Source organism: Pongo pygmaeus, chromosome X (assembly GCF_028885625.2).
Source record: "Pongo pygmaeus isolate AG05252 chromosome X, NHGRI_mPonPyg2-v2.0_pri, whole genome shotgun sequence".
In the NCBI taxonomy this organism is placed as follows: domain Eukaryota; kingdom Metazoa; phylum Chordata; class Mammalia; order Primates; family Hominidae; genus Pongo; species Pongo pygmaeus.
Genome location: NC_072396.2, coordinates 105334886 through 105348453, shown reverse-complemented (window position 1 = coordinate 105348453; position 13568 = coordinate 105334886). Strand labels below are relative to the sequence as shown.

Genomic DNA, 13568 nt, shown 5'->3' with positions numbered 1-13568 from the left:
ATATACAATAAATTATTGTTAGCTACAGTCAACCTACTGTGCAATAGAAAACCAGAACTTATTTCTCCTCTCTAACTGTAATTTTGTATTGGTTAACCAACCTCTCCCCATCCCCCTTGCCCCCTCCTCTTCTCAAGTCTTAGTAACCATTATTCTATTCTCTGCTTCTAATGAGATCAATATTTTTAGCTGTCACACATGAGTAAGAACATGTGATATTTATCTTTCTGTGACTGAGACTGCTTTCTTTCTTTTTTTTTTTTTTTTTGAGACAGAGTTTCGCTCTTGTCGCCCAGGCTGGAGTGCAATGGCATGATCTCAGCTCACAGCAACCTCCACCTCCCGGGTTCAAGTGATTCTCCTGCCTCAGCCTCCAGAGTAGCTGGAATTACAGGCATGTACCCCCACGCCCGACTAATTTTTGTATTTTTAGTAGAGACGGGGTTTCACCATATTGACCAGGCTGGTCTTGACTTCCTGACCTCACCAGCCTCAGCCTCCCAAAGTGCTGGGATTACAGGCGTGAGCCACCACGCCGGGCCTTTTTTTTTTTTTTTTTTTTGAGTGACTTATTTCACTTAAAGTAATGCTCTCCAGGAGCATCCATTTTGCCATTAATGACAATATTTCATTCATTTTTATGACTGAATAGTATGCCATTTGTTATATACCACATTTTAATTTTTATTTTAAAATCACTTCATAACAAGTTAGACTATAACCAAGCATGGTTTATTCCAGTAATATAAGGGTGGTTAGACATAAGAAAATCTATCATTATATCCCATTATATCACCAAATTAAAGGAGAAAGCCCTATGACTATATAAATAAATAATTTAAATAAATTTGATAAAAATTTAGCAGGAATTCCTAATAAAAATTCTAAGAAATTTTTGTTTTGTTTTATTTTGAGATAGAGTCTTGCTCTGTCACCCAGGCTGGAGGGCAGTGGCACGATCTCAACTCACTGCAACCTCCGCCTGCCAGTTTCAAGCAATTCTTCTGCCTCAGCCTCCTGAGTAGCTGGGACTACAGATACACGCCACAACACCCGGCTAATTTTTGTATTTTTAGTAGAGACAGGTTTCACTACATTGGCCAGGCTGGTCTCGAACTCCTGACCTTGTGATCCGCCCACCTCAGCCTCCCAAAGTGCTGAGATTACAGGTGTGAGCCACCATGCCCGGCCTTTAAGAAAAATTTAAAAAACCTACCTAAATATCATGGTTTATTTACCAAAATGCAACAGCAAATAGTAGCAAAAGACTACAAGACTAAGTAGCAAATGACTAAAATAATTTTAATGAAAAGTAGGACTATACAAATACATGTATTATTGTCATTATTATTTAACATTACTTTAGATATTCTAGAGCTGTACTGTTCAATATGGTAGCTACTAGCCACATGTGGCTGTGTACATTTAAATAAATTGAAATTACATTGAAAAAATTAGCTCTTCAGTCTCCCTAGCCACATTTCTTTTTCTTTTTTCTTTCTTTCTTTCTCTTTTTTTTTGAGATGGAGTCTTGCTCTATCGCCCAGGCTGCAGTGCAGTCGTGCAATTTTGGCTCACTGCAAACTCCGCCTTCTGGATTCCAGTGATTCTGGTGACTCAGCCACCCGTGTAGCTGGGATTACATGCACGTGCCACCAAACCCAGCTAATTTTTGTATTTTTAGTAGAGACGGGGTTTCACCATGTTGGCCAGGCTGGTCTTGAACTCCTGACCTCAGGTGATCTGCCCGCCTCGGCCTCCCAAAGTGCTGGGATTACAGGCGTGAGCCACCGCACCTGGCCCCCTAACCACATTTCAAGTGCCCCGTAGCAACACATGGTCAATGGCTACTATAATGGATAGTGCAACTATAGAACTTTTCCATCATCACAGGAAATTCTATTAGATAATGCTATTCTAGAGAATGAAATAAGATAGGAAAAACGTATATATAGTAGGGAAAAATGAGATTAAATTTTCTATCTCTTTTCACTCATGTGTGCTTGTATACATAGAAAACCCAAGGGACAGTCACCAAAATGGTGGAGTAGAAGCAATCTGGCTTCATTCTCCCCCACGGAAAATTAAAAACAACTATTCAGTGCCAAGATTGTTACTAGCAATATCCCAGAACTCAAAACTGAGACTGTGTCAATCTCTGGGGCCACAAAGAATTGAAAAAATGTGACTGGAAGGTAAGAGAAACAGACACCTCTACCTGCGACACCTCTTTCCCCAGCTGCCAGGCACCTTGCAGAAAAGTCTGCCAGGACTCATGGTTTCTACACTGGAAAAAGTGAGATTGAGGTGGACAGCCAGCTCTCGTACTATCTTGGGTTCCTTTGTAGGAAAGCCATTCCTGCTCAACCCATGGGAAGCATCATGAGTGTCTGGAAGGAGAAAAACCCCTGAGGGCAGCTAGGGACAAACAGTGGAGGTGTGGCTAGGACCCCATTGCAGGGAAACTCAGGAGCTGCTCTTTATCTTAGCCAAAGGAGATGCCAAATCAGAGAGGCAGTTCAGCAGCATCATGCAGTAGGAGGCACGCTCCAAGGGTCCTCTGGCCACTAACTTTAGCCAACCTTCCCACACAGGCAGGATATTCCCTTTGGGACCCCCAGCCCCCCAATGTGGGGCGATGCTCGGAACTTTTGTGAGAACTACAGCAAATCTTGGCTAACTAGTGCCAAAAAGGAAACAGCAATATGGGGTTAAGGGGACTCAACAAGCAAATTACACAGAACTTCTAATAAGACATACTCCAGAAGGACCAAACCAAGCCAGAGAGCGAAGACTGGAATAAATAACTAATCCTTCAATATGAAGCCATAGACATATATTCATAAGAAACAACAGCAAATGGGAACCATGATCTTCCCAAATGAACAAAGTAATAAGCCAGTGACCAATCCCAACAAGACAATGATACATGAGCTTTCAGATCAATAATTCAAAATAACAGTTTTGAGGAAATTCAGGGAACTCTAAGATAACACAGAAAATCAATTCAGTAATTTTTATAAGAGAAATTTAACAAAGAGCTTGAAATAATAAAATAAGTCAAACAGAAATCCTGGTACTAAGAAATACATTAACCAACTAAATTTCCAAATAGCCTATCTTCAAGCTCACTGACTCTTTCTTCTGCATGATCAATTCTGTTGTTAACCTCAGAAAGCAAATCTAAGAGACACTGGCCTTAAAGAGGGAACTGAGAAAGAGCAAGGGCTAGAAATCTTATTCAAAAAAAATAAGCACAGAAAACTCTCCAAACCTAGATAAAGATATAAATATCCAGGTATAGGAAGACCAACATCACCAAACAGATTCAACGCAAATAAAACTGTACCAAGGTATATAATAAACTCTCAAAGGTAAAGGACAAAGAGAGGGTCCTAAAAGCAGCAAGAGAAAAGAAGCAAATAATGGGCCAGCCGTGGTGGCTCATGCCTGTAATCCCAGCACTTTGGGAGGCCAAGGTGGGAGGATCACTTGAGGTCAGGGGTTAGAAACCAGCCTGGGCAACATGGTGAAACCCCGTCTCTACTAAAAATATAACAATTAGCCAGGTGTGGTGGTGTGCACCTGTAATCCTGTATACTTGGGAGGCTGAGGCAGGAGAATTGCTTGAACGGGGAGGTGGAGGTTGCAGTGAGCCAAGATCATGCCACTGCACTTCAGCCTGGGCCACAGAGCAAAACTCCATCTCAAAAAAAAAAAAAAAAAAAAGAAGAAGAAGAAGAAGCAGCAGATAATGTATAAAGGGGCTCCCATCTGTCTGGCAACAGAATTGTCAGCAGAAACCATATAGATCAGGAGGGAGTGGGGTGACATATTCAAAATGCTACAGGAAGAAACTGCCAAATGAGGATACTGTACCCAGCAAAGCTTTATCTCCTTCAAACATGAAGGAGAGAGAAAAAAATTTCCCAAACAAAAACCAAGGGAATTCATCACAACAAGACCTGTCTTACAAAAAATACTAAAGGCATTTCTTCTATCTGAAAGAAAAGGATGCTAACATGCCATAAGAAAATATCGGAAGGCGTAAAATTCACTGGTAAAAGTAAATAGACAGACAAACTCAGCATACTTTAATACTGTAATTGTGACGTGTAAACCACTCAGATCTCTAGTATGAAAACTAAAAGACAAGGCTATCAAAAATAATAATAACCATAACAACTTTATAGTAGATGGGCAACATAAAAACATGTAAATTGGCTGGGTATGGTGGCTCATGCCTGTAATCCCAGCACTTTGGGAGGCTGAGGCGCGCAGATCACTTGAGGCCAGGAGTTCGAGACCAGCCTGGCCAACATGGCGAAACCCTGTATCTACTAAAAACATAAAAATTAGCCATGCTGGTGGAACATGCCTGTAATCCCAGCTACTTGGGAGGCTGAGGCACGAGAATCACTTGAACCTGGGAGGCAGAGGTTGCAGTGAATCAAGATCCTGCCACTGCATTCCAGCCTGGGCAACAGAGTGAGACTCTGTCTCAAAAAAATAAATACATAAAATAGAAATAATAAGATGTAAATTGAGCCAATAAAACACCAACAAGGAAAAGCCCAGAACCTGATGGCTTCATTGCTGAATTCTACTAAACTTTAAAAGAGGAACTAGGTTGGGCACGGTGGCTCACATCTGTAATCCCAGCACTTTGGGAGGCCGAGGTGGGCAGATCACGAGGTCAGGAGATTGAGACCATCCTGGCTAACACAGTGAAACCGTGTCTCTAATAAAAATACAAAAAATTAGCCAGGCGTGGTGGCGGGTGCCTGTAGTCCCAGCTACCCGGGAGGCTGAGGCAGGAGAATGGCGTGAACCCAGAAGGCGGAGCTTGCAGTGAGCCGAGATTGCCCCACTGCACTCCAGCCTGGGTGACAGTGTGAGACTCCATCAAAAAAAAAAAACAAAAAACCCGAAAAACAAAAAACTAATATCAGTTCTTCTCAAACCCTTCCAGGAAACTGAAGAGAAGAAAATTCTTCCAAACTCATTTGGAAGAATCTATTACGCTAGCATTACCCTGCTACCAAAACCAGACAAGGACACAACAAAAAAGAAAGCTGTAGACCAATATCCATGATGAGCATAGATGCAATAATCCCTAACAAAATACTAGTAAACCAATCCCAGGAGCACATTTAAAATATCATTCACCATGATTGGGATTTATCCCAAGGATGCAAGGATGTTTCAGTGTATGCAAATCAATAAATGTGATATAACACATCAACAGAATGAAGGACAAAAATTATTTTATCACCTCAATAAACTCAGTAAAACACATTTGATAAAATTCAACATCCCTTCATGATAAAAAGTGTCAACAAGTTAGGTACAGAAGGAATGTACAGCAGCACAACAAAGGCCATATATGACAAACCTACAGCCAGCATCAGACTAGCAATCCCAGTTACAATAAATCCCATTTACAATAAATACAAAAAGAGGGAAGAGTTGGAAGCTTTTACTTTCAGATCTAGGACAAGACAGGCATACCCACTTTCACCAGTTTTATTTAATGTAATGCTGGAAGTCTAAGCCAGAGTAATTCAGCAAACAAAATAAATAAAGAGAATCCAAATTGGAAATTAAGGAAGACAAATTGTCCTGTTTGCAGACAACACGATCTTATATAGAGAAACCCCTAAAAGCTCCAGCAAAAAAACTGTTAGAACTGATGAACAAATTCAGTAAAGTTGCAGAATACAAAATCAACATATAAAAATCAGTAGTGCCGGGCACAGTGGCTCACGCCTGTAATCCCAGCACTTTGGGAGGCCAAGGCGGGCAGATCATGAGGTCAGGAGATCGAGACCATCCTGGCTAATATGGTGAAACCCCGTCTCTACTAAAAATACAAAAAATTAGCCGGGCGTGGTGGCAGGCGCCTGTAGTCCCAGCTACTGGGGAGGCTGAGGCAGGAGAATCACTTGAACCCAGGAGGCGGAGCTTGCAGTGAGCCACGATTGCGCCACTGCACTCCAGCCTGGGCAACAAAGCAAGACTCCATCTCAAAAAAAAAAAAAAAATCAGTAGTGACTCCATACACCCCAACAATGAACTAGTGGAAAAAGAAAGCAAAAAAAGCAATCCTGTTTACAATAAATACAAAAAATACCTAGGAATGGCCAGGTGCAGTGGCTCATGCCTGTAATCCCAGTATTTCTGGAGGCTGAGGCAGGTGGATCATGAGGTCAGGAGTTCGAGACCTGGCTAATATGTTGAAACCCTGTCTCTACCAAAAATACAAAAATTAGCCGGGCGTGGTGGCAGGCACCTGTAATCCCAGCTACTTGGGAGGCTGAGGCAGCAAATTGCTTGAACCTGGGAGGCGGAGGTTGCAGTGAGCCAAGGTCATGCCACTGCACTCCAGCCTGGGTGATGGAGCAAAACTCGGTCAAAAAAAAAAAAACAAAACCTAGGAATATATTTAAATGAGGTAAAAGATCAAGATGAAAAAGTTATAAAACACTAATGAAAGAAATTAAAGAGGACAAAAAACAATAGAAAGACTTTCATGTTCATGGATTAGAAGAATCAACATTTTGAAAAAGTAATCTATTACCAAAAGTTCTCTATACATTCAATGCAATCACAATCAAAACACAAATGACATTATTCATAGAAATATTTTTTAAATCTTAAAATTTGTATGGAGTCACAAAAGATTCTGAGTAGCCAAAGTAATTCTGAGCAAAAAGAACAAAGCTGAAGGCACCACACTACCTGACTTCAAAATATACTACAAAGCTATAGTGACCAAAACAGCATGGTACTGGCATAAAAACAGACACATAGACCAATGGAGGAGAATAGAGAATGCAGATATAAACCCATGTATTTACAGCCAACTAATTTTTGACAAAGGTGCCAAGAACATTCACTGGGGGAAGTGACAGTCTACTAAATAAATGGTGCTGGGAAAACTGGATATCCATATGCAGAAAAATGAAACTATACCCCTATATCTCACCATATATAAAAATCAACTCAAAATGGATTAAAGACTTACGTGTAAGACCTGAAACTATGAAACAACTAAAGGAAAACAGAGGAAATACTTGAGGACATTGGTCTGGGCAAAGATTTTACGGCTAACGCCTCCCAAGCACACACAACAAAAGCAAAAATAGAGTAGTGGGATTACATAAGAAAGAAAGAAAATTAACTCAAAATGGATTAAAGACCTAAATGTAAGACCTTAAACTATAAAACTCTTAGAAGAAAACATAGGGGAAAAGCTTCATGACATTGGATTTGACAATGATTTCTTGGCTATAAAAACAAAGGCACAGGCAACAAAAGAAATAGTAGATAAATTGGATTTCACCAAAATTAAAAACTTTTGTGTACCAAAGGATGCTATCTAGCTGGGATTACAGGTGCCCATGACCACGCCTGGCTAATTTTTTTTTTTTTTGTATTTTCAGTAGAGATGGGGTTTCACCAGGTTGCCCAGGCTCGTCTCAAACTCCTGACCTCAAGTGATCAGCCTGCCTCGGCCTTCCAAAGTGCAGGGATTACACCGCGCCCAGCCAGAATATATGAAGAACTCTTACAACTCAAGAACAACACAAAGTAGAACGCAACTAACCTAATTAATAAATGGGCAATAAAGTTGCAGAATAAAAAATCAACACACAAAAATCAGTAGTAACTATACACTCCAATAATGAACTAGTGGAAAAATAAAGTAAAAAAGCAAACCCATCTACAGTAACTAAAAAAATACCTAGGAGTATATTGAAATTGAATAGATGTTTCTATTCAATATTTCATGTGCTAATTGTCCATTTGCATCTCTTCCTTGGAGTAATAAAATAGGCATTTCTCCAAGGAAGAGATACAAATGGCCAATTCGCACATGAAAAAGATGCTCAATATCATTAGCCATCAGGGACATGGAAAGCAAAACCACAATGAGATACTACTACATACCCATTAAGATGGCTATTACTTTTTAAAAGTGGAAATTAACAAGTGTTGGCAGGGACATGGAGAAATTGAAGCCTTTGTGCACTGTTGGTGAGAATGTAAAATGGTACAGCCACTGTACAAAACAGTTTGGTAGTTCTTCAAATAGCTAAACATGGAACTATGGTGTGATCTAACAATTCCACTTCTAGGTATCTTCTTAAAAGAATTGCAAGCAGGGACTCAAACAGATATTTTTGCACCAATATTCATAGAAGCATTCATTGCAATAGTTAAAACTTACAAACAACCCAATGTCCATAGGCAGATGAATGGATAAACAAAATGTGATATATCCATACAATGGAATATTATTTAGTCTTTAAAAGGAATGAAATTATAATACATGCTACAATATGGATGAATCTTGAGAACATTATGCTAAGCAAATGAAGCCAGACACAAAAGGGCTGATACAGTCATCCCTCGATATCCGTGGGGGATTGGTTCTAGGCCCCCCAGGCAGGTACCAAAATCCACAGATGCTCAAGTCCCTTATATAAAATGGCATAGTATTTGCATATAACCTGAACACATCCTCCTATATAAGTTAAATCATTTCTAGATTACTTATAATACCTAATTACAATGTAAATACTACATAAATAGATATTATATTGTATTGTTTAGGGAATAATGGCAAAAAAGTCTGTACATATTCAATGCAGATGCAACCATCCATTTTTTTTTCAAATATTTTCAAACCACAATTGGTTGAAACTATGGACACAGAATCCAAGGATACAGAGGGCCACTGTACTGCATGAGTCCACTTATATGAGGTACCTATAATAGGCAAATTCATAGAGACAGAAAGTAGAAGTTAGCAGGGGCTCAGGAGGGGAGGGTAGAAAGGAGACTAACTGTAAATCTAATTATGCAGGAGAGATCTGAATATGTAGACATAGGCAGTATTGAGAATCAAATGAAATTGGGCTTAAATAAATTATTGGCTCTGCCCTTTATTAGGTGTGTGACATGAGTCAAGTTAATTAATTTTTTAATTTTAATTACACATTTTTATTTATTTATTTACAAAATTTTATTGTAAATTCTTCAGGGCTTCATAAATTTTATATCAATAAATGTAGAATATCTAACTGTTAAGAGATAATACAGGGTCATTAATTTAATACTTTTTTTTTTTTTTTTTTTTTGAGACAGGGTCTCACACTATCACCCAGGCTGGAGTGTAGTGGTACGATCTCAGGCCACTGAAACCTCGACCTCCCAGGCTCAAGTGATCCTCTTACCTCAGCCTCCCGAGTATCTCGGCAGGCACGTGCCACCATGCCTAGCTAATTTTTGTAGTTTTTTTAGAGATGGAATTTCACCATGTTGCCCAGGCTGGTCTCGAATTCCTGAGCTCAAGCTATCCATCCACCTCAGGCTCCAGAAGGGTTGGGACTATAGGGATAAGCCACCTGGCCCAGCTAATTTGGTAAATTTACCAGGAATCCGGCCGGTATTCAGACTCACAACTTGAAAACTCGATCTTGTCAGTTCCCCTTGTTAGCAAACTCACAAGGTATACTAATAGATAAACTAGAATGACAATTTTAGATACTCAAGTATCTAGAAAGAATGCTTAAACAGCTTATTTCAGACACATCCTTTTATAATTTTGAAGTATCAAGGAGGCTGATGTTACTTGTAAAGTTAGTAATTAGCAAAGAAATGTGGATTGTCTTAAGCAAAATCTAATCCAGACTTTTGTGAGACACAGCAGACAGTACCTGTCTTTCTAGAAAAAGTTGTTCACATCTCCCAGTTTCAGACTCTCTCTCCTAGAGAGTGCAGGATATCAAAAGCCAATTCTTTTTGACTCCTCCTTTGCCTATGCTCCAAGGAAACTAGATATACAACGGTTTCAATCCTGGCTACACATTGGAATAATGTGAAATCTGAAATTTAAAAACATACCTAGAGCAATACCCATGCCTCACCCCAAGACAACTGAATCAGAGTCTCTGAAAAGATAGGAACTTTACATCTGCATTTTTAAAAAAGCTCCCCAAAAGATTCTGATGCGTAGTAAGCATCAAAAATAAAATGGACTTCTTATTACATATCCATTTTTTGTTGATTTTATGTTGAGTTCTTGTATCTCCTATATTACGTACATAATACACTTAAATAAAATACAGTTTAGGCATATACATAGATCTGAGAAGAAAAATCACAGTCTAGGCTTAACTGCTAATACATAATATTAAGAAAAATTGTAGGTTATTTTATATTTAAAAGTATATTGAAATAATTAGAAGTTTAGAGTCTGTGTATAAAACCAAAATCTAATACCTAGAAAACAGAATTTTGATTATTATAAATAACTGATCAAATTTATCCACAATTTACATATTTCTTTTTAATTCATGCATAATCATAGTACATATTTTGGGGGATACGTGTGATATTTGATACCTGTCTACAATGTGTAATGATCAAATCAGGGTAATTGGGATATCCATCACCTGAAACATTTTTACCTTTTCTTTGTATTGGGGATATTACAATTCTTCTATTCTAGCTATTTAGAAATACAGAATGAGTTATTGTTTAGTATAATTTCACTAATGTGCTACTGAATACTAGAACTTATTACTTTTACTGAACGGTATTTTTATACCCCTTAATCAACTTCTCTTCATTCTCCCCTCCTAGCCTCTGGTAATCACCATTTTATTCTCTACCTCCATGAGATCTACTTTTTTAGCTCCCACATATGAGTGAGAACATGCAGTATTTGTCTATGTCTTGCTTATTTCACTTAACATAATGGCCTCCAGTTCCATCCATGTTGCAGCAAATGACAGGATTTCACCCTTTTTATGGCTGAACAATAGTCCATTGTGTATATATACCGCATTTCGCATTTTCTTTTTCTTTTTCTTTTTTTTTCTTTTTTGAGACGGAGTCTCACTCTGTCACCCAGGCTGGCGTGCAGTGGTGTGGTCTTGGCTAACTGCAACCTCCGCTTCCTGGGTTCAAGCAATTCTCCTGCCTCGGCCTCCTGAGTAGCTGGGACTACAGGCGTGCACCACCATGCCCAGCTAATTTTTGTATTTTTAGTAGAGATGGGGTTTCGCTACGTTGGCCAGGATGGTCTTAATCTCTTGGCCTTGTGTCCTGCCCGCCTCAGCCTCATGATCCGCCGCCCTCAGCTTCCCAAAGTGCTGGGATTACAGGCGTGAGCTACCGTGCCTGGCCTGTATACTGTATTTTCTTTCTCTATTCATTCGTTGATGAACACTTAGGTTGATTCTATATCTTGGTTATTGTGAATAGTGCGGCAATAAACTTGGGAGTGTAGATCTCCTTGATACACTGATTTCCTCTCTTTTGGATATATACCTATACCTAGTGATGGGATTGCTGGGCCAAATAACAGTTCTAGTTTTAGTTTCTTATTTATTTATTTATTTATTTATTTATTTATTTATTTATTTAGAGATGGTGTCTCAGTATGTTGCCCAGGCTGGTCTTGAACTCCTGGGCTCAGGTGATCCTCCTGCCTGGCCTCCCAAAGTGCTGGGATTACTGGTGTGAGCCACCATCCTGGCCTATTTTTAGTTTCTTGAGGAACCTCCATACTGTTTTCCATAATGACTGTACTACTTTATATTCCTACCAACAGTATACAAGGGTTCCCCTTTATCTGCATCCCTGTCAGCATTTGTTATTTTTTTGTCTTTTTGATAATAGCTATTCTAACAGGGATGAGATGATATCTCACTGTGGTTTTGATTTGCACTTCCCTAATGATTAGTAATGTTGAGCATTTTTTCATGTATCTGTTGGTCATTTGTATCTCTTCTTTTGAGACCTATTCAGGTCTTTGCCCATTTAAAAATTGGATTAACTGTTTATTTTTATTTAATTATTTTTTGTGCTATTGAGTTGTTTGAGTTACTTATATAGTCTGGTTATTAATCCCTTGTTACATAGATAGTTTGCAAATATTTTCTCCCATTCTGTGGGTTGTCTCTTCACTTTGTTGTTTGTTTCCTTTGCTGTACAGAAGCTTTTTACCTTGATGTGATCCCATTTGTCTATCTTTGCTTTTGTCACCCATGCTTTTGAGGTCTTAAAAAAAATATTTGCCCAGTCCAACATCCTGGAGAGTTTCCCTAATATTTTCTTTCAGTAGTTTCATAGTGCGAGGTCTTACATTTAAGTCTTCGATTCATTTTGAGTTGATTTTTGTATATGATGAAAGATAGGGTTAATTAACCTTTTAAAATCTCAGTTTGCTAATCTGAAAACAAAAATCAATAAACAGAATCATAATCATACCAAACTCAGAGGGCAATTGTGAGGGTTAAATGAATAACATACGAAGCACTAGCAAAGAGTCTAGCACATAAACACCCAGTGAATGTTAGCTATTAATGACCTTAGGACAATTCCCGATACCTAATAAACTTCTATTGAAGGAACACATGCAACCGCATATTTGCTATAATGATGAAACTGAAGCATAGTTAGGGAGGGGGAAGAGTGCTTTATAGGGAAAGGCATGCAAAAGAACTTATTAAAAAGAAACTGCAGCATGACAGACTAGAACCCAGAAATACACTATGTACCTGATAATATGATAGTATGTATAGGACAGTTTTTTCTGTATTTGTACATCATGTTGCTTCTTGGATCACCTCTCCTCTACCAAGAGAAACCATAATTCATATCCTTTCCTTTCTTCCACTTTATATTTCCCCGTTTCCTTAAGAAGGGGCTGGAACTCTGGCAATAATGAAAAACTTACATATGTGTATGCTCTAACTAGATTGTAAATTTCTGAAGGATAATTTTTGCCTCCTTCCCATGAAACACTTAACCATATTTTAAGCATTTAATAAATGTTTCAAATCCGGTCTGGCACACTAAATCTCAATTAACATTTGTTGGATGATTGAATTTGTAAGTGAGCAGTTATTGTGCTCCCCTCCTCTACCCACAGGGATGCTCCCTGAGACACTTTTGTCAGGAGTACTATTTTCTTTTCTTCTTCTTCTTTTTTTTTTTTTTTTTTTTTTTTTTTTGACGGAGTCTCGCTCTGTCACCCAGGCTGGAATGCAGTGGCGCGATCTTGGCTCACGGCAACCTCCGCCTCCCGGATTCAAGTGATTCTCGTGCGTCAACCTCCCTAGTAGCTGGGATTACAGGCACACGCCACCACGCCCGGCTAATTTTTGTATTTTTAGTAGAGATGGGGGATTCTCACCATGTTGGCCAGGCTGCTCTGAAACTCCTGACCTGAGGTGATCCACCTGCCTCGGCCTCCCAAAGTGCTGGGATTAGAGGTGTGAGCTACTGTGCCCAGCCAGGAGTACTATTTTCATTTACCTAACATGTATATATCTGATTCTTTTTAAAAAGGCTTTGAGCAGCTTTTAGTGTTATTTACTGCATGAGACAAAAAATAATTAGGGAAATGGGAGAGAACATAGTTATTTAAGATAAAACTCAACATATGCCAGTAAGGCTCATAGTTATTATTACAGGTTGGTTGCAAATTTGGTTCTGAGCTTCCTAGCAGCCATCATAAACTTAATTATATAATTCACACTGTCCTTACA

General features: G+C 38.9%; 1 pseudogene; it reads left to right on the top strand.

The window, feature by feature from the left end:
• The window catches only part of LOC129024153 (NANOG neighbor homeobox-like), a 40501-nt pseudogene extending 38089 nt beyond the window's left edge, over positions 1-2412 (top strand).
• The last annotated feature ends 11156 nt before the right edge of the window (positions 2413-13568 follow it).